This window comes from Ornithorhynchus anatinus, chromosome 7 (assembly GCF_004115215.2).
Source record: "Ornithorhynchus anatinus isolate Pmale09 chromosome 7, mOrnAna1.pri.v4, whole genome shotgun sequence".
Taxonomy (NCBI): domain Eukaryota; kingdom Metazoa; phylum Chordata; class Mammalia; order Monotremata; family Ornithorhynchidae; genus Ornithorhynchus; species Ornithorhynchus anatinus.
The window spans coordinates 48,784,047-48,806,975 of NC_041734.1; the positions used below are offsets into that span (position 1 = coordinate 48,784,047).

At 40.7% G+C, this 22,929-nt stretch overlaps 1 long non-coding RNA gene across 1 annotated transcript in view; it reads left to right on the top strand.

The window, feature by feature from the left end:
* The first annotated feature begins 7,106 nt into the window (after positions 1-7,106).
* LOC114813342 overlaps positions 7,107-22,929 on the top strand; it is a 108,370-nt gene continuing 92,547 nt past the window's right edge. The window contains exon 1 of the long non-coding RNA XR_003761065.2: positions 7,107-7,222. This is a non-coding gene — a long non-coding RNA (uncharacterized LOC114813342). The remainder of the gene's footprint in view (positions 7,223-22,929) is intronic.

The following is a 22,929-nucleotide window of genomic DNA, read 5'->3' on the forward strand; positions in this document are numbered from 1 at the left end:
TGATCATGTTGCAGGGGACTTATAGAGGTGGACACGTCCTCACCCTGAACTGTGGAATGAATGGCTGAACTCCTCCCTCCCCACTCATGCTCTCACCATTTTCTAAACTCTGCTCAAATCATATCTCCTACAAGAGACCTTCCCTGACAAGTCCATAATATCCCCACCCTATTTACCCTCCTCTCTGTATCTCCTATGGTCTTGGGTGGGTACTGCAGCGTGGCTCAGTGGAAAAGAGCCCGAGCTTGGGAGTCAGAGATCATGGGTTTGAATCCCGGATCTGCCACTTGTCAGCTGTGTGACCGTGGCCAAGTCACTTAACCTCTTGGTGCCTCAGTTCCCTCATCTGTAAAATGGGGATGAAGATCGTGAGCCTCATGTGGGACCACCTGATTACCCTGTATTTACTCCAGAGCTTAGAACACTGCTCTCCACATAGTAAGCACTTAACAAATACCAACATAATTATTATTATTATTATTATTACCCCTTCCTGTTCTTTTTACCCTACCCCATTCACAGGACTTATTCATTCATTCAATCATATTTGAGCACTTACTATGTGCAGAGCATTTTACTAAGCTCTTGGGAAAGTACCAGTACAACAATAAACAGACCCATTCCCTACCCACAACAAGCTTACAGCTTATATATTCTGCCATTTTCCCTACCTGTAACTTAGTTTAGTATCTGTCTCCTCCTCTAGAATAAAGGCTCCTTGTGGGCAGGGATCATGTCTACCAACTCTGTGGTATTGTGCCCTCCTAAATACGTTAGTATACTACTCAATAAAGACCACTGTTTGACTGAATCTGAGCATCTTAAATTGTATAAAGCCCTCAACCATCTTTAGCACTTATCTACTTATTCATATCCCTCCCCAGCACCTAATCATTAATTCAATTTTACATTCAAAGATTTATTTTGACTTCTTTATTTGTAAATATTTGTGTGTCTGCTCCCTGCCACTTGAGTATAAACTCCTTGAGGGCAGGGAACATATTGCTTATTTATTTTGTACTTCTCAAGTAGTTAGCACAGTTCATTGCACCAAGAGGGCTCTCAATTTAAATTGCTACCAGTACTACCTATTACTTTTTGTTTGAATTCCATTTTTCTTGTTGGTTGACTATTGTTTTTCCCTTTTTGCCTCCAGTGTGAAAAAAAACCCCACCTCCCAGTGAACTTGCAAGATCTTATTTAGAAACTCAGAGTTTTCAGATGCTTGAGACCCATGGCTGACCCATGACCCAGGCCTTAGAAATTGTCTATGCCAAGCAGTATTCTCCCAGCAAGACTTTAAGAGAGAGAGCTGGTTCTCTGCTTCTGTTTTCTCTGTCCCCTCTCTAATCAAGTTATCATAGCCAGTGTCTCCTGGACCCCGTCACTCTTTTGAATGAGGAAAAAATTTGCAGACAAATTTCTAGCAGCAGGAAGTTGGTGCTCTCCTGGGTGGCTGGATTAAAGAGTACCTGTAACCTCTGCATGGCCTCCCCTCTCTCTCACGCTGAGAGACTGCTTCGTGTTAGCACCATGCTGGTTAAGGACCTGGGAATTTTTAATTTGCTCCCTAGCCCATTCAGAAAGAGGAAAATGCTTCCACAGAATGGATCTCCATCTAGGGGTAAAACTTCTCACCTGCCCTGTGGACCAATAAATACTAAAGGACAAAGAAAATATCTTTATTGGCAGGTGAGTTCTCTTACAGGGTCTCTGGTGGAACTCTCCTGGTTTCCCTTGGAACAAGACTGACAGCTGTTTTCAGAATCTGAGAATACTATTAGCACCATTAAAACGTGCCCTCGGCAATTGTCCACACGCTGAGATGTGTTTGATTAAGTATCAGAGAGTTGAGGCTTTAACTCTAACTCTTTTCGCTGTTCACTTTTTTGACATACACACTCCGGCCAGGTTTTCTCTGCGATGGCCCCGGTGTTTATCCACATGTGTTCAATCTGCATCAGCCTCAATACAAATCATAAGTATCAGAGAAACAAAGAGCTTTTTAATCAGAAGAGGTTTTAGCAGATTTGGAGGGAGAAAAAGAACCAAAAGGATAAAGATATCAGTGGAGCTTAATGCCATAAATCTAATTAATTTACCTTGTGACAATTTTAACAAAAAAGTTAAGGATCAGAGTCTTGACTGAATACTGACCTTTCACCTGCAGTGAAGGTTTCCATAATAGGGTCTTGAGCTGGTCACAGGAATGACCCTTCTTTTCACAGCTACCTGCTGCTTCCTACAATAAGATTGGACACAGTTTTCAACATGATGGAGAACACCTTCAGACCAAAAGACCTTCATTCTTTCCTCCTGGCTAACGGCAAAACTTATAGACAGACATCATTGCCTTTTCGGGGCTCAGAGGGCCGAGATGTATTTAATTGGGGGAAAAAAGCAGGGGAGATTGTATAGGGACAAGCATGCCCATAAGGATTTGAATTGAAATGCTTTTCCTTCCAAATCTGTCATGAACCATAACAGAATAAGAAAGTCTCACTGAGGCACATAATCACAAAATCCCTGTCAGTATTATTAAACTAATGCTCCATATGTTGGTTAACTTTAAAAAAGACATGCTATTGGCTAAAAGCAAGCTCTGCATAGGAAAAACATTATTCTCATGCTCTTCTAAGATAAACAGAGAATGCACAAGACATAGAACTGTAATGAGTGCTCAGACACGATGAAGCAGCTTTCAGAACTGTATCTCCTCCTAAACATGTCCATGTTACATAACCAGCAGCTTTTGCGTCTCATCTAATTGTTAACAGAATTATTAAAAGATGGGAACATCTGGTGGAATGACATTATGAAATAGGAAGCAGACATTGTTAAGTGCCACAAAAAGCTGTTCTTCCACGGAATTAACCTCTGCTCAATATTAGTTTTGTGGATTTAAAAAAAAATTCATATTCTTTTGAAAGATAATCTTTAAGGATAGCACTAGCCTGTTTATCAGAGTTTTAATGGCTGTTAAGCATCTGTCACCAAATATTAAAATCTTGGGTTTACTTTGCTAATTTTGCATGCTAAACTTGTAAGTAAACTGGGTCCCGTACTACTATAAAGTGGCTAGGAAAATCTTACCAGGTTGGACTGCATAGAAATTACCTACCATATACTCAGTTTTTAAAATGAACTCAATGCTGTTGGAAGGTCAGGATTATTACATAAATCACCTTTAGTATAGATGGAGCCTCTCCACACCACTCCTGGATTTCTCAACTTTACAGTGTGTTTCCTGTCAAACCTGAAACTACTTCTCAGCTTGATAAGTTGTTTGGGCTCAGAATCTTATTCAACGGATGATCTTCATAGTAATACAACCCAGGGGCTGCACTATTAGCATCGGTGGTTATGGTGATGTGATGCTTAGAATAATGGATAATGAATGAATGAATGAAATGACTGATAGCTCCTCTGCCCTGTTGTTAGGATTGCTGAAGTTCTGGTTCCCCTCTCCCCTGCTCCCGTCTGCTTTGATTGAGGGTTTAAGAAGCCCAGAATTCCAGATCTCTAGACCTGGAACAAAGGCACAGAAATTTGCACTCAGAATGTTTTGTGGGATTGTCTTGTGTTGCTTAAGGAGTGAAGACAAAGTTGAACACATACCTAACAACCCATATTACTGCAAGAACTGAGGTCACAGATTAAGAGATTTCCTTCCATTTCTTTAAATTCAAATAAAGTTGCTCAAGGCTAAGTAATAACATTCTCCTGAATTATCTTTAAATCGGGAAGTCGGCCATTACTTGGTGAAGGTCCTTATTTTCCAAAAGGTCAGCTGCGGCAGCGTTGCAATGCAAAGTTACATATGAGCATTCCTTTGGTTTTACTCCAGGATTCACCCTAGTTTCACAGAGAGCATAGCAATTTCAGCTGATCATATAGCAGCTACTTGGGCATCCTACTATTATCTATTTTCCTCACGTTTCCACCTAGCACAGATGTGCTGAAGTAAAACTATAGCCTCAATGCTAGGAAATTATCTTTGTTCTAAATCCTTATTGTTTGTAATCCTGTCTTGACATTTGATTTTAAGAAGAACCCATATAGGAAGTAACATGGTCTTGTGGATGGAACCTTGGGCTGGGAGTCAGAGTGCTAATCCCAGCCCTGCCAAGTACTTGCTCTGTGACCTTGAGCAAGTCTCTTAACTTCTCTGTGCCTCAGAGAACCTTTAAAAATTAGGATTCAATACCTGTTCTCCTTCCTATTTAGACTGTAAGCCCCATGTGGAACAGGGACCGTGGATGACCTCTTTAACTTCTATCTACCCCAGATCTTCCAGAGTTTAGAACAGTGTTTAACTTATAATAAGTGCTTAACAAATACAACAGTGATGGTGATAATAGTAATAATAATGCGTGACTTTCATGGAGCTGCTAAAGGAGTCAGGGATCTTTTGGAATCTAGGTCTCCCTGCCATAGAGAAGATTGGATAGCACAACCAGTTGGATAAGAAACCCAGCCCATCCTTTGGGAAAATGTCAAACAAGGTGGCAGTTGGAATTAAGCTATAGACCAAAATAAAGATTGTCTGATGAATATATGACCATGTTTGTGTGGGTTTATGGCCAATTCCAAAGGATTTATCTGTCTTTTTCAGGCACTGTCACATTCAGTCTGCCTGGGTCATCTTTTCTGAATTTTTGTCCCCCAACTTATTTGGACTGCCAGTTGCCTGAAAACGTACCCCCATCCCATCTTAGGTAGCATAAAATTCATTCAATAGTATTTATTGAGCACTTCCTATGTGCAGAGCACTGTACTAAGCACTTGGAATGTATAATTCGGCAACAGATAGAGACAATCCCTGCCCAAAGACGGGTTCACAGTCTAAATGTAGCCTCTTGATGCAAAAAACATCACTTCTTAACTTTCCAAAGTGTTTGAAGATTTGGGGTTTCTGGAGAGGTGAACAAGGTGGCATAGCCTATGGGTGAGAACACTACCTGTCCTGCAGCATCATTCAATTAATGATATTTATTCAATTTGATTCAATCATATTTATTGAGCACTTTATGCAAAGCACTGTACTAAGCATTTGAGAGAGTATAATGTAACAAACAGACACTTTTCTTGCCCAAAGTGAGCTTACAGTCTAGAGATTGAGTGCTTATTGTTTGCCAAACACTTTACTAAGTGCTTCGGAGAGCATAATATAAGTGTTGGTAGATACGATCTCTGCCCACAAGGAGGTTGCAGTCTAGAGGACTGTAACTTGTGGCTTGATGATGGTAGGGTGGTCAAACATCAACCTCCTCCCATATAAGATTATCACCTAAAGGGATGCCTGCTGAGCACGATTGACATTTGAGTATGACATTCTCCTGTACCATGTCGAGTCTTTATTTGTCTGGCTTAAAATAGTCTCCACTTTTGAATCAATTCACTTCCTCCTGGGACTGTGTAAACAATATGTTCATCATATGGGCTCCTCCTCTGCCTGCCACCCCCTAACTGTGGGAATCCTTCAAGATTCAGTTCTGGGTCCCCTTCTATTCTCCATCTACACCCACTCCCTTGGAGAACTAAATATTACTTTCCCATGGCTTCAACTATCTCTAGGAGGATGGTTCCCAAATCTATATCTCCAGTCCTGTTCTCTCTCCTTCTCTATAGTCTTATATTTCCTCCTGCCTTCAGGACATTTCTACTTCACTGTTCCACCAACAACTCAAACTTGACATGTTCAAAACAGAAGTCCTCATTTTCCCACCCTAAACCCATCGTCCCCCCTGACTTTCCCTTCACTGTAGACAGCACCACTATCCTCCTTGTCTCACAGCCTTAACATTACTTTTGACTTGGCCATCTCATTTAACTCACCTATTTAATCTGTCACCAAATCCTGTTGGTTCTACCTTCACAGTATCATTAAAATCTGTTCCTTTCTCTCCATTCAAACTGCTACAACTTTGATCTGAGCACTTAGCTCTTCTGATTTGACTACTGCATCAGACTCCTTGTTGACCTCCCTGACTCTCCATTCCAGTTCATACTTTTCTATGCTGCCTGGATCATTTTTATATAAAAACCATTGTTTGTCCACAACAAACAGAAACGCCTTACCTTGGACTTTAAAGCACTCAATCACATTGCTCTCTTCTACCTTACCTCCCTGATTTCCTACCACAACTGAGTCCATATATTTTGCTCCTCTAATGCCAATTTATTCACTGTACCTCAATCTTGTCTATCTTGCCTCCAATCCCTTGCTCATGTTCTACCTCTGGCCTAGAACTCCCTCCCTCTTTGTATTTGACAATCACTCTCCCCACTTTCAAAGCCTTAGTAAAAGCACATCTCCTCCCAAAAGCCTTCCCCAACTAAGCGCTTATTTACCCTTCTCCCACTCCCATCTGTCACCCTTGCTCTTAGATTTATGGTCTTTATTCACCCCTCTTTCAGCCCCACATCACTTAAGTACCTAACTGTAATTTTTTATATTAATGTGTATTTCTGCCTCTAGGCTGCAAGCTCACTGTAGGCAGGGAAGGCGACTAACAACTCTTTTGTATTGTATTCTCTCAAGCACTTAGTACACTGCTCTGTACACAGTAAGTGCTCGATAATAAATATCACTGATGATGGTGGTGGTGAAGCATAAGACAAAAATAATTACTTGAGAGCATATGGCATCATGGATAATATTGGTTACTTTTTTCTATCATCTCCAAACTAATACATTAAATCAAATTAATAATGTCTGTATAACTATAAACATAATTCATTCATCCAGCAAGTAAACATTTTACGTTAGGGGAATAAAAAAAAAAGTTTTGACTGCTGATGAGGAAAAACTTGCTGTGTGGAGAAAATTTTGTGATGCTTATTTTCAAGGTACTACCACTTGTGGTCTGCCATGCTTAAAACAGGCACCAAGCAACTCCTTTAACTTATGATTTAAATGTTATATATGGAAAGTGATTTCCCAGTACTTAACTATGAAAGAAAGATTTATTTTCCTATCTTCAGTTGCCCTTTGAGGTAGAAGATGTGATTGGCATCCACGAGGAGCCTCCATATACTCTGTCTTGGGATCAAATTGGGTAATATTTGAGATACGATCGCTTTTCTTTTTTTTCCACAGAGAGAATGTCTCATTTGGAGAAAATCAGTCTGCCCAAACTAAGATGAAAATTTGCAGCAATGTGGAAAATCAAGTGCAAGATTTCCTAGGATCAAAGGCTTCCAGGAAATGCCTCTAAAGGTACATTTCACAATTCCCTTTTTCTTTTCACAAACTACTACTATGTAGCCCCATGACAGCAGTTGGGTGCTGTGTGGGAAGCCAGTCTTCCGGAAGCTAGTTGGGTGTTAGTTCATTTTAAGTGTAGGCTCAGAGAGACAAGTTGAGTATATCTCCTTGGCTAACGGATATTCCAACCTGATAAGACTTAAAATCAAACAGAATTTCTCACTATCTCAGATCTGGAACCTTTATTTTGGTTGAGTAAACAGAGAAAGGATTGGGAAATGAACCCTTACTTATACTGTTTTGTTCTGTTTTGTTTTTAACATTAAATCCCTGGTTCTGATCAGGATAATTCAAGGAACTTTCCAACTGCAAAGGTATCATACTTCCTCACCTAAAACAAATAACTGCCTATATGAGAAATTCTCTCTCCACTCCCCACATCATTCTCCCTCTCCCCTAACTCCCAAGCAACAAAAGAGGAACCTCATAGAAGAGCAATGAAAGAGATGATTAAACTATATTTATCCCATGATGGATTCAATATATATCTCTTCTGTCTTGCTTCTGAGACAAGTAAGTGTCCAAGGGAATAAACAATAGAATGATAGTTTCTAGTACTAGTTTAAATGTTGATTTTCAACATTTAATTATGTTTATCTTCTCTTCCCCTTCCCCTGATATTACCCTCCTAGCTCTCCATCTTCCAAAGAGAATTCATTCTCACACAAAAGTCTCTAGAATAATCAATGAGATTAATTTTAGGTTACTTGGGTGCCCAATAATGGTAATAAGAAAATATTTTTAGACACATAACTAGAAGTCCAGAGTGTACTCGGAAGAAAACAAATGAAGAAAACCCCAGTTGTATCTAGTGGCTATAGTCTATGTCGAATGATCTATTCTTAATGGAGTGGTTCCAAGTCCTTGTCATAAGGTGGCACTCCCTGTTCATTTTTGAAATGCCCAAAAATCTTTCTCTCATAATTTCACCCTGATAGAACTTTAGCTAATAGTTTGTGATATTTGTTTTTCACAAAAATCTTATGTGCATATTTCATTCTTTCAGAATCACTGCCTTAATTCTTCTACACTGTAATTTTTTTTAAAAAAGTATACTTTTTCATGACATATTTACCCTGGTGCTTTTAATCCCTTATTACGGGAATATTTTCACTTTCTAATTTTTGATATGTATTGCAAAATGGTGGTAGTGATAAACTGCCTGGTAGCATGTTTGTGGTTGGATAGTTGAGTAGTTCCACACAATAAGAGGAATGCAATTGTGCCTTAAGGGGTTGAGCAGTGACTTGGTTGGTAAACAATATAGATTTGGCTATTGGCAAGCTCTTTATACCGAGCACGTCACTTGTCTTGGGTGACCTTTTGGTAAGCAATAACTAGCTGGCTTACCATTTAGGAAGTATCTGGTTTGATTAGAATTATCAAGCTTTGTATCATGGTCTCCAGTTGAACTCCCTACACAAAATCCACAGTGTACTTTGTCTTGAAGACTCAATCGGTAGTGAGGAGAAAAGTAGGAGCCCCTAGTTTATACGGTTCTATAACTACCAGAGATTCCCATCCCTCCTCAATCCATGGTTCCATTCCATAGCTGCCTACATATCTTAGCATTTACCATGTCCATTGTACCTGTTGGTAATTATACTTCCTATTACTAACAGTAATAATAATTGTGGTATTTGTTGAGCGCTCACTATGTGTCGAGCACTGTACTAAGCTCCAGGTCCCACACGGAACTCACAAGTCTAAGTAGGAGGGAGAACAGATATTGATGAGGGAACTGAGGCACAGAGATGTTAAGATGTGCTTATTCTGCAGGCTTATATTATTTTACCTTGATCATGTTAGTAGTAATCTCTAGAAGCCTTCCCCATTAAGCCCTCTTTTCCCTGTCTCCCTCTCTCTTCCTTCTGTGTAATCTATTTATTTAGATCTGTGGCCTTCGGTCATTTGATTTTCACCCTTCCCTCAACCACACAGTCCTTATGTACATAACTTTAAATTATATATTATAAATTATGTATTCATATTAATGCCTCTCTCCCCCTCTAGCCTGTAAACTTGTGGTTACGGAATATGTCTGCCAACCCCCTAGTACAGTGCCTGGCACATAGTAAGTGCTAAACAAATACTATTATTATTATTACTATTATTACTCATAACTTTATCTTTATTAGTAGTGCTGCCAGTCTACAGAGCCAAAGAGAAATAATGTACAAGTTTTCAAGTTAAGAACTTGGCTTGGCCAAAATGTTAAGACAATTCTCTGACCTCTAGTAGGGAAAGCCCTGGATAAATGAAATTCTCAAATAATGCAAAATCAGTGATTTAGCCATTTCAATATCAAAGTTTTTAGCAAAGAGCCAAAATTAATTTCACCTCATCCTTTGCTGTTTCATGGTTCTGTGAAAAAAGTTGGGCAGGAAGAAGGAGGAGAAAAAGGTAAGGGCTTGGATAACTCACAAACTTTGTAATTTGAATTAAGAAAAGCAAAGTTTTTTTCTGGAAAATTTGAAGCCAAAGTGGGATGTAGGATGGCTCACATTTGTTTTTTTCCCTTAAATAACTTTATTAATAATAATAATGGTTTTTTAAGTGCTTACTATGTACAAAGCACTAGCTTCTAAGCACTGGGGTAGATAAAGGTAATCAGGTTGTCCCACATGGGACTCGCAGTCTTAATCCCCATTTTACAGATGAGGTAACTGAGGCACAGAAAAGTTTAGTGACTTGCCCAAAGTCACACAGCTGACAAGTGGCAGAGTAGAATTAGAACCCATGACCTCTGACTCCCAAGTCAGTGCTCCTTCCGCTAAGGCACGCTCTAGATATGCAAAAATGGGCTAAGGAGAAAACCTGTGTAGACTCTACTTAGATAATTTCACCAATGGCTTGGAATAATTTTAAAGAAGTCTCATTGGACTCCTCCAATAAACTTGACACTTTCCAGGCACTTGATCAACAAAATATTAATCTCAGAGAGTTAGGATAAATATAATAGCAGAGTTAAGATAAATGTAATAGCAAAGTCCTATTGTTAATCTTGCCCTGACATTGTCCATTTTCAGGATTTGCCATCATTTTTAAGATTTATTTTTTTCCCAGATTCCAACTGTGATAGTATTTCATATGTTCCAGCCTCTGTTTTAAGCACTGGTGTACAAGCTAATCAGTCTGGACACAACTGCTGTCCCACATGGAGTTCACAATATTAATCCCCATTTTACAGATAAGGTAGCTGAGGCACAGAGAAGTGAAGTGACTTGACCAAGTTCAGATAGCAGACAGGTGGCGGAGCAGAGATTAAAACCCAGGTACTTCTGCCTCCCAGGACTGTGCTCTGTCCACAAGGCCACACTGATTCACTTTTGCTGTTTTTCCCACTAATCCACATATTGCAAATATTTACATGTGTGTAACAATATGATAGTTGCAGGTTCCATTATTTTTTTCTAGAAATTAGAAGCAATCATAAAAATTTAGACATCTTCCAACCTTATACTGAGGCAAACCATGACTAAGGCATACTTTGAAACTAAAAGCATTTCTTTCTATTTAAAAAGCAGTCTAGCATTTCCTTTTTCTCATAATCAGTAGAAATGAGAAGAAAATGAAGGAATTTTGATTAGAACATCTGTTGCAATTCTTGGAAGTTGGGACTTAATTGCAGATTGAGGTATCAAATCTTCAGAGGGTCTCTATGACAGAGATTGATTGGGGTCACCAGGTTACCCAGAAGTAAAATCCCAATCCTTATCTTTAAAATGCAGTGTCCAATTGATTTTCTCTGGATCATTACACCCAACACACTGCAGAAAAGCCAATGAGGGGAGTGGTAAAACATTATCCTTTTCAAAATACTTTCAAAATAAAGCATTGTGATGCTTTGATTCCCCAGAAAAGTCCTGAAGTGGAGAGTTCCCTTAAGGGATAAGAAATGGAAGAAGTCAGTGTTATGGAGATTAACACCTCTACCGGATTTACACATAATCTACAGGCATAACAATAAGAATATTGCTAGAACTCTGACTTTGTGCTTAAGAACTGTGGATTTCAATACATCAATTTTTGCTCACTGAGAATCAGAGAAAAGCTTGCTGGTCCATAAATTGTCTAATGGCACAGTTTTCAGAGTTTGGAAAAGTAGGACAGTTGAGGAGATGTCCTTAAATTGTAAATGCAAGTGGAACTGAAATCCAGGGTCCCCTATACAACTATCTCCTTTTCGTAGTAGGCAAGGAGCAGGGAGGAAGATGATTGACTGAAGAGGAAAGGGAAGAAGGCAGCACTCTGCAGAAAACCAGTGGGCATCATTGGTAGTCCCCGATTTCACGGAGATAAGAGGCAAATGAAAAAGGAGCACGATAAGTGAAAAGAGATCATTTTAGATAGATAGTCCTCCTCTCCTTCCACTTCTGTCACCAACCACACCGGAAACCATATTAAATATCAAATGGCAGGACAAGATAATGAACAGTGAGATTGTAGAATTCACTCAGTTCACCAGCTTTGGAGTACTGTTTGCAGCACTATATCTCTTTTGGGTAGGGGGACCGGGGAGGGTCATGTGAGGGGAGTGCATGACCACAGGATATCCAAGCAGCTGTTATAAGGTGAACTGAAAGGGGGAATGTGCAGCCAGGAAGGACAAATAAACAATTTATAGATCCAGTGACAGGATCCAATTCAACACAGCAGTGGAATGTTGGCAGGGCTGACTGCTTGTATTCGGCCACCATGAGGTGGAGCCAAAACAGCTGCCTCCAACACCTGCAACATGATCCTCTTCCATCACGTTGCGTGCACATGCAACTAACATCATTACATTATTCCCAACGTTTTGTGGAAGAGCATCCTTCAGCTTCTCCCCCTTCCCACCATTCCCCCGGCTGCCCCTTGATTGAACACCCTGGTTATGATGAGTTTTTTCCTCCCCGCTAATGGATTACTTTGACCCCACGGCCATATTTGAAAAGAGCTACACCTTTCCATATTTGAAAGAAGCAGCACAGTCTTTTCAACTCCGAGAAGGATTGGGTAGCCACCAACTTTAGGCCGTTGCCACAGACCGCTCTCTACCACATTGCCCCTCACCACGCCACTTGCCACCTGAAACCCTGTGGTTGCACTATAGACTTTTAGCTTCCCTGTAGACTGTAAGCTCTTTGTGGGCAGGGATCATGTCTACCAACTCTATTGTTCTGTACTTTCCTGTGTGCTTACTATTAGTACTCTGTTCACGGTAAGCAGGTCAATACCATTGATTGTTTGAGAAGCAGTGTTGCCTAGTAGATAATAATAATGGCATTTGTTAAGCGCTTATTAGGTGCCAGGCACCGTTCTAAGTACCGGGAAGAATACAAGGGGCTCACAGTCTTCATCCCCATTTTACAGATGAGGTAACTGAGGCACAGAGAAGTTGAGTAACTTGCCCAAAGTCACACAGTTGAGAAGCGGCTGAGCCGGGATTTGAACCCGAGACCTCTGACTACCAAGCTCAGACTCTTTCCACTGAGCCACGCTGCTTCACATGGGCCTGGGAGTCAGAAGGACCTGAGTTCTAATCCCGGTTCTGCCACTTGTCTGCTCTGTTACCTTGGGGAAGTCACTTCACTTCTCTGGGCCTCAGTCACCTCATCTATAAAATGGGGATTAAGACTGTAAACCCCATGTGGGACTGGGCTGTGTCCAATCGGATTATCGTGTATCTCGTCCAGTGTTTAGTACGCTGCTGGAACATAATAAGCACTTAAATACTGTAAAAAAAAAAAAGAGTGATTTACTGATTGGAGACCACTGCAGCAAACAGACTAGGCTGGCAGAAAACAGACGAGAGTGAGATTGGTCTCCTTGAGCAAAAGCTTTTCAGAGACTACCAAGAGGCAGACTTGGAAATAAAGACAGGGCCTTTATGGGACCAACCCGTGACACAAGTATTTGTCCTTCAGAGTCAGCAAGGTTTGACAGACATCAGTCTTTTCAGCCACATTCACGTGTATGGGTAGGATCTGCCCACCAGTAGCTTCATCTTTGAAAATGGACAGTGTTTCCAAATACTATCCAATTTAACCTGGATCTTCTGATCACATTAACATCGCCCATCTGTAAACAGATCATTTGGATTTTTAATATTAAATTAAATTACACATTTTTATATTTTCATTATAATGTAAAATGTTTGAGGAGGTGAAGATACGTGGCATTTTTTACATATTAGTCATTCGTATTGAGTGCTTACTGTGTGCAGAGCTCCGTACTAAGTACTTGAGAGAGTACGATATAGCAATAAACAGACCCGTTCTCTGTCACAACAAGCTTTCAGTGTAGGGGTGAGCAGACATTAATATAAATAAATGAATTAAAGGTATGTACATAAGTGCTGCGGGGCTGGGAAGAGAGATGAATGAAAAGGAGCAAGTCAGATGGATAGAGAAGGGAGTGGGAGAAGAGAAAATGAGGGCTAAGTCAGGGAAGACCTCTTGGAGGAGAGGTGCCTTCATTAAAGCTTTGAAGCAGGGGACAGAGGCAGGAGGTGGGCAAGAGGTCAGCGGCGAGATAGACAGGTTCAAGGTACGTTGAGAAGGTTGACATTAGAGGAGCGAAGTGTGTGGGCTGGATTGATTCTGTTCTTCATTAAGCACCTATCTGGACTCCTGTAATTGTTCTTGGTTTTCCCTTTGTCCCCAGATTACTGTTTATGGATGCTGCCTTAATTCACTCTTTCACATATTCAAAGTTTTACAAGTGTAAGATTTCTTCTTTGTTTCAACTAAATGATTCCAATACTTACTACTCCCCATAATCCAGTAATATATTTTGGCTGAATGTCAAAGCCTGCCGGTGAAGAGGAAGAGCATGTCAAGTGGTCTGCTTGACTTTTACTTTTCTTTTTTTTTTTTTTTTAACTCCCTGTGTTGGGTGAACTTCTGGCTAGCTTGGGACTTTGTTCAGTATCTTGTGTAGAAAAGCCAAAGAATAGGCTCCTTAGGACTCACCGTAATCCTCCTTCTTTGTCCAAAAGCCTGATTTATTTGGAGAAAAAAAATGATATGATTTGAGTTAATTGGTCTTGTAGTTCCCTGAGCCCGGCTGCCTTGAAGAGAGATTGGTCTGCAAGAACTAATTAGAGACAGTCGATTAAGATAAAGTACTTTTCACTCTTTCATTTGAAGCTATTCTTAGGCGATTCCAACTTCATTCCACTAAAATATGCTTTTTGAACCCAGGCTTCCAAAAAAGAAATCCCATTTTCCACTAACCTTTCATTCTAAATGCAGTTTGAAAACCTGGAGTTGAAAATAGCTACATCCAAAGGAAAGTATATTAAAGGCAAGACCCTTCTTCTTGTGTCTTATAGGCATTTTGAGAATGCAAGATGAGATAAAACATACATTCATCACGCACTTGGGTACTATAAAAGGCATTTTTATTATGAAATTATTTGACCGGTATTCTGACATCTTTTTCAAGACAAGAAATGGCTGTCTTCTTGTTAGAGAAGAATAGGAATGCCTGGGTTTTCTACCTACATGCTGTGCTGCACATTTCTGTGACTTTTTCTTAATTGCTGTGATTCGGTTCTAAGTACTGTAAAAAGACAATATTGATCTTTATTTATAAAATGTTTGCAGGGTCTAGGAATTCAAACTGAACTGAAGCGTGCGTGAATCCAGTGTCAGGGACCAAAGTGTCATGCATCACCACCTTCATTGAAAAAAAAACAAAACTTTATTCATATTCCTGGCACCTTTCATTTAGTGCTACTCCTTCCTCTCCAAAACAAGGTGTCAAACCCAAAACAAGAAGTACCAAGTGCTTTAGCTGTGAGTCTTCAATTTGCTTGCTAAAGAGAAGAAAATCATATTTTTCTTTGAAGTGACAAATCATCTTAGTAGATGGATTAATGTTTACTTATAGAGGATGGGCAAATATGCTTTGAACAATTCCACCATTTAGATATATAGCAGCTGAAATTGAGAGAGTTCATTTCCATGGGGTATGATCACGCTGGACAAATTATGTTTAACTCTAATGGACACCCATCTCTCAGTATGAGCTTCTTTGAAAATAAAATCTGCAAAGAAACACAAATCCCCGTCACCCATACTAAAGCGTAATTCTAAGTATGCCAATAGATGAAATAATCAAAGAAACAAGAGATCAGAAATGCATAGCAGACATGCTCAAATTTCCTTCAGAAAATGAAATCAGCACTTGTGCTTTTTAATCTGACCGTAAATAGGGGTGCTGGTGTTTCCAATTTATTTGATTGAGCAGTTAGAAATTTAACATACTGAATCCAACCACGGTGATTTCAGAGGACAGGAGCTCTATGGTCAACCAAAGGCCTAATCCTGAGGTGAGCAGGGATGTGTAAGCGGCTCTCAGAGATAATCGCTCACTCATGTGAGGTCAGTGAACTTTTTCAGGGCACCAAGGGACCATCTGGCAAATCACTGCCTCCGGATTACTAAGTGAAACTTGTCACTTTAAAAAAAAAAAAAAAGGTTTATTCACTTCCTAAAGGTGAACTCTGTTCTCAGAGCATATTTTATTCCCTTTCCCTCATTGTAGAGTTAGGGCCTTAAGGGAAGGTATTTGTTTGGGACTGGTTACTTTGCTATTTGCAGCAATTTTGCTGTGAGGGAGGTGTGGGAATAACTGAAGAGCGAGTCGAAGTGAGAGAGGCTAAACAAAGAGGGCAGAGGAACCCTTTTAAGGGTAGTGAAACGGGACTTTAAACAATGCTGTGTGATTGCAGACTGTTGGAAGTCAATAATGTCAGTGGCGCAAGCTGTGCTCGGGACTGGAGGGGAGTTTTAGAACTGAGGCTTCAAATGACAAATGTGTTATCAGCCCCAAAAGTTGGTTATACAACTCTCAGTTCATTACACGTGAATAAAAAGCTCCCCATCAGCATGTTCATCTTCGAACATAAAAGACACACACATAAACACCCATGTGCACTTATAAAGCTATCTTAAATATATAGAGACTATAAGAAAATTGTGTGTACCTATGTGTGTATTTGTGTGTGTGCATATATATACACACACAATTTTCCACAGTGTTATATATTCAGGAAGAAAATAATCTAGGAAGGTGAGACATCAAGGGATTCCCCCTTTTTTCCCTAAACAGGAGGTGATAATGTTTCTGAAAAGAACCTACTGGGAGTAATCCCATCATTAGAATGGGTCTGGGGACCTGGGAGGAGTGACCTCTTGGGGGGTCCTAATCTGAGCCCTTGGGGGAGAAGGGAGTGTTTGATTCTTTATAATTAGCATGAGGCAGGTGCACTTGTCTATGTGGTAATAGGGCATCTGTCAGCCTATGTAAACTGGAAGAAACAATACCTGGTAAGAGCTCCACAGCTGGAACACAGCTCTCTGTGGATTGTTTTATTTATTTGGAGGGATAATTGGGAAGCCAAGTGTCCGCTTGTTTTTCCTGTAGCCCTTTAAGTTGGAGATGTGGAATTCAAAAGCAAAATCATAAAGGATCGATCTTCTCTTACCAGAAAGTTAAACTGGACAAGTAGTTGTAGTTATAATAATAATAATTATTATGGTATTTAAGAATTTACTATGTGCCAGCTATTGTACTAAGCGTTGGGGTGGATTCAAGCAAATCTGGTTGGATGCAGTTCCTGTCCCACGAGGGGCTCACAGTCTCAATCCCCATTTTTCAGACGAGGTAACTGAGGTACGGAGAAGTGAAGTGACTCGTCCAAGGCCACACAGCAGACAAGTGGTGGAGCAGAAATTAGAACCCATGACCTTTTGACTCCCAGGCCCATGCTCTATCCATTATGCCATGCTGTGAGGCCCTCCCTGCCCAGGAAAACATCCAATCTACCCAGTTAAGTGATTCATTCTCCATTTATACCAACCCCCAGCCTGCAATTCTCAAACAAAATGGCACTTTATGTAAGTGTATATACAGCAATCGTCATTTCCCAAGGAAGCAGAGAGTAATTGGCCAATATTTGCTGGTTCTCCCCTTAGAAAAATATTTCACAAATTGCCGTTTCAATTTTATTCTGAATTGCTTCATAAAGCATATTAATATTTTTTACTCCTTGGTGCCTCGGAGAGGAAGGAAACATGAGTTATTGTCAACTCTGTCCCTGACTCAGTATGTGTTCTTGAGCATCTTACTTTACTCCTTTGTGCTTAGCACTTCCCCTAGGGGAAAGCCCTCCAAAATACAAGCCACTTATTCACTTCTCTAGGCTGCTAGGAGGATCAATGAGATGATGCTTGTGAAGTGGATTGAGCCCCTTGGAAGATGCTTAGCCTATATTAAAAAATTAAAATGTATTACCTGTACATTTGGATATTTATCATGCCTGATCTAGTGGCGCCCCAAAACTAACAAATGTGGGAGAGTCTATGGTTTGAAATCTTCTCCACTGAATAGTTTAGTTGTCATCAGTGAGGCATTTTGATTGCTCAACCTATAAAAAGTGATCTTTTATGATCTGGTCTCACCTAAACACTCTGGCACTTCAAGCTCTTAAAAATAATGAATAATGATGGCATTTGTTAAGCACTTACTATGTGCCAAGCACTGTTCTAAGAGCTGGGGGAGATACAACCTGATTTTCCTGTGTCTGCCCCAGCGCTTAGAACAGTGCTTGGCACATAGTAAGCGCTTAACAAATACCAACATTATTATTATTATCATCATTATTACAACCCTACCAAATTGTCCCACGTGGGGCTCACAGTCTTAATCCCCATTTTACAGATGAGGTAACTGAGGCACAGAGAAGTTAAGTGGCTTGCCCAAAGTCACAGAGCTGATAGAGAAGCAGTGTGGCTTAGTGGAGAGAGCCTGGGCTTGGGAGTCAGAGATCGCGGGTTCTAATCCCAGCTCTGCCACTTGTCAGCTGTGTGGCCTTGGGCAACTCACTTAACTTTTCTGTTCCTTGGTTACCTCATCTGTAAAATGGGGATGAAGACTGTGAACCCCACACGGGACAACCTGATTGCCTTGCATCTACCCCAGTGCTTAGAACTGTGCTTGGCACATAGTAAGCGCTTAACAAATGCCAACATTACTATTATTATTATAAGTGACAGAGCCAGGATTAGAATTCATGACCTCTGACTCCCAAGCCTGTGCTCTTTCCACTAAACCACGCTGCTTCTCTTACTCTTCAAGCTCAGACACGTAATGCACACATCCTCAACAGTTCTCAGATCTGCCCCTTCCGTTCCATCATTCTTCACCCTGGTACAATTTTTTGCTGTCTTCCAATTAGATTGCTTCGTAAACCTCCTCACTGATCCTTCCGACCTCCAAAATCTCCCCTCTTAAACTGATGCCAACTCTCTAGCCTACATCACCTTTCTATAATGAGTTCACACCTCTGTTCTTCCCCAAAACCTCCAATGACTACCCATTTTTTCCTGCATCAAGCAAAAACATCTAACCACTGGCTTCTAGGCTTTCCACAAAACCCACTCTCTTGCTTCCTCAGCTGCTCTCTCCACAGGAGTCAGGGAAAGAAACCCTGGGCCTATTACTATGAAGGAATCTTTGAGAAAACCCCCATACATTTCTTTCATACTGGTCATATGTCTAAGCCCTTAAGCTAGAACATGCCTTACTCTATTATTCAATTTATGTTAGAGCAAATCATGACCATTCAGTTCACATTTTCCCACTACTCAAGGAGCTCCAACCGCCTCCATATCAAATGAAAACTCTTTACCATAGACTTAAAAACACTCAATCACCTTGCCCTACTTCTACCTTACCTTCTGATTTCCTACTACAATCCAGCCCTCGCACTTTTCTCCTCCAATGCCAACCTACTCACTGTCCCTCAATCTTGCTTATCTTGCTGCTGACCCCTCGCCCACATCCTGCTTCTGGCCTGAAACTCCATCCCTCTTCATATATAACAGACATTCACGCCCTCCACCTTCAAATTCTTATTAAAAGCACATCTCCTCCGAGGGCCCTTCCTCGATTAAGCACTCATTTCCTCTTCTTCCTCTCTCTTCTGTGTCACCCTTGCACTAGGATTTGCACCCTTTACTCAACCCTCTCTCAGCCCCACGGCATCTATGTACATATCTGTAATATAATTTATTTGTAGTAATGTCTGTCTTCCCCTATAGACTGGAAACTCATTGTGGGAAGGGAACCAAGTCTGTCATGTTGGCCTCTCCCAAGCACTTACTGTGGTGCTCTTCATACAGTAAATGCTCAATAAATGTAATTGATAATATCCAGCAGAGTCAGTGAATAGATCGTAATAGAGACCCAAGTGCAGGGCCCTGTGGTTGGCACATGTAAAATGTGAATTATTCCATGCCCTCAGTGAGCTTACGGTCCACTACAAGACTATATTGCGAGTACCACCAGACAGCCTCTGCTTCTAAAGACTTTATAAGGCTCATTAGAGTTCCGTCCTTATACCCTGTGCTTATTTTGACACAGAGCAGTTCAAAAAACCCACCTTCCCCAAGGTCAGATCCCTTGATTTTATTTACTTCTGCATTTTGCAGGTGGTTGGTTTTAGTAAGATCATGACAAATCTTTCAGTTAGAGCTTTTTAGAAGGGAAGAAATGCTCTGACAACCCAGTCCCACTCTGCGCTGTAAAACAATATGCTGACAGACATGATGTCATTGGGCCTTAAAAGTTGCTGGAAAATACGTTTAACCATATTTTAGGGGGTTATTTAAATGATTGATAACATTTATATATGTGATTTATGTCTAAAATACATGAAATATGTGAAATAGGTTTGAAAGGTCTGATTTTGTTCTATTTTATCTCTATCACACATTTAAAAAGTCAACTTGAATTGTTCAACTTTAAAAGGAAACAGTCTTGAATTAGTCAAGCTTCATTAGATTTTCACATTTGGAATCACAGAATCAACCTAGTTAGTGTGTTGGGAGAATTTTTTTTTTTTCTAAATGTGCAATCTCTTAACATTATCCATGTACACCTCATATTTGGAAAAAAAAAAAAAAGGTGATGAATGTTTGTATCAAAGTTCCCATTTTCCCTGTCTTAAATACTTCTTCAAGGACTGTGAGACTCCTTCAAAACCAAGAAAATGAAGGGGGATGTGTCTTCACACATTTAGGTTCTGGCCCATTTTGGAGAAACCTCTGCATGTGGCTTTGGGATTTTTATAGGAGGAAAAAAGTGAAGTCATGTGATAGATCATAACAAGTATAGAGTAGCAGAGTCACAGGGAATATGGAAATAAAGTGTGGAAAAAGTGATTTTTCAAGTATAGTTCAAGAATCCTTAAAGAATGCTGTGCTCAGTCACTCACCACCATCTTCCCGGCTCCCAAAACTCACGACCTTGGCATTATCCTTATTTCTTTACTCTTTTCCAGCTCTCACATTATTTGTTGCTAAACTCTCTGGGTTTTTCTTACACAACATATTTAAGATCCACTTTTTTCACTATCCCTTGGTGTAGATGCTTGTCATATTCTGGCTAAACAACCATATCATCCACTTCACTGTCTCCTTCATTCATTCAATTGTATTTATTGAGTGTTTACTGTGTGCAGAGCACTGTACTAAGCGATTGGAAAGTACAATTCCAGGCTCTCCCCACCCAGTATTTGCTTCACTCTGCTACTCGGATCGTGTCTTTACAATGTTGTATTGTGCATGTTTTTCCATTCCTCGAATCACTTAATAATGGTATTTGTTAAGGGCTTACTATGTGCAAAGCACTGTTCTAAGCGCTGGGGGGACACAAGGTGATTAGGTTGTCCCTATTTTACAGATGAGGTAACTGAGGCACAGAGATGTTAAGTGACTTGCCCAAAGTCACACAGCTGGAAAATGGCAGAGCCGGGATTAGAACTCATGACCTCTGACTCCCAAGCCTGGACTCCTTCCACTGAGTCACACTGCTTCTCAAAGTTATCCATTTTTCTCTGAATCAAACAGAAGCTTCTGTCCTTCAGCTTTAATAATAACTACTGCAGCACTTTTTAAGGATATCTGTTAACCGTTTACTATGCGCCAGCCACTGCATTAAGCTGTGACTAAGGTCACACACAGCAGACAAGTGGTGGAGCTGAGATTAGAACACGGGTCCTCTGACTCCCAGGCCCGTGCTCTATCCACTAGACTTGGGTAGATACAAGATAATCAGGTTGGATAAAGCCCGTGTCCAACATGGGGCTCACAGTCTTAATCACCATTTTACAGATGAGGTAACTGAGGCACAGAGAAGCTAAGTGACTTGACAAAGATCACACAGCAGATGTGGCAGATGCAGGAATAGAACCCAGGTCCTTCTGACTCCCAGGCCGTGCTCTATCGTCTAGACCGCACTGCTTCTTTGTTAAACACTTATTATGGGCCAAGCACTCTACTAAGCACTGGGATAGAAACAGGACAATCAGGTTGGACCCAGTCCCTGTCCCACATGAGGCTCACAGTATAAGAGGGAGGGAGTGTAGGGATTGGATCCCCATTTTACAGATGAGAAAACTGAGGCAAAGAGAAGTTAAGTGATTTGTCCAAGGTCACACACAGCAGACAAGTGGTGGAGGCGAGATTAGAACACAGTCCTCTGATTCCCAGGGCCGTGCTCTATCCACTAGGCCAGAGTGCTACTCAGTGCACTTTTTTGATACTTCTTTTTAACGCACTCCATCAACTCCTTCCCCCTTAGCTATCCATTTTCTTCTGCTATAACACCTTCCATTCCTCCCAAACTCAACTTCTCACTGAACCTGATTTCTGAGTCTCCTGCCTCCAAACCCTGGCTCAGCTCTTTCCTCCTGCCTGGAATTCCCTTTCCGGCCAAACCTTCAGCTCTCCCCATTTTCAAAACCTTCCTAAAATCCCACCATCTCCTGGAGAATTTCCCAGATTGAAATTTCTTCTCTACAGGCCACGTTCTCTCATTTTGTTACTTTTGCATCTTCGCAGCGTTTTTGCACTCACAATCCCAGCTCTGCCACTTGTCAGCTGTGTGACTGTGGGCAAGTCACTTAACTTCTCTGTACCTCAGTTACCTCATCTGTAAAATGGGGATTAAGACTGTGAGCCCCACGTGGGACATCCTGATTCCCCTGTGTCTACCCCAGCGCTTAGAACAGTGCTCGGCACATAGTAAGCGCTTAACAAATCCCTACATTATTATTATTTACCTGCTCTACTATTTTAAGCCCTTCTTCCTCCTACTGGTAAATTAATTTGTGTCTGTTTACCTTTATAGATAATAAATTCCTTGTGGGCAAGGATCATGTCTTCTACTTTTATTATACTCTTCCAAATGCTTAGTACAGTGCTCTGCCACAGGTACTCAATATTAGAATTTGATCGGTAAATCCATGATATTTGTTGAGCACATACTGTGTGCAGAGCCCAGTATTAAGTGCAACAGTTAATGGATGTGATCTCCGTCCACAAGGAGATCCCTTGATTTTATTTACTTTTGCATTTTGCAGGTGGTTGGTTTTAGTAAGATCATGACAAATCTTTCAGTTAGAGCTTTTTAGAAAGGAAGAAAGTCCAGAAAGAGAGGGAGGGGAAATAGTAGAGTATAAGAACATTTACATAAATACTGTGGGACTGGGGTGAGTATCAAAGCGTTTAAGGGGATCTACAGCCAAGTGCATAGTCTACATAGAGGGGAGACTGATAGATGAAGTAAAGGGCTTAATCGGGAAAAGCCTCTTGGAGGAGAGG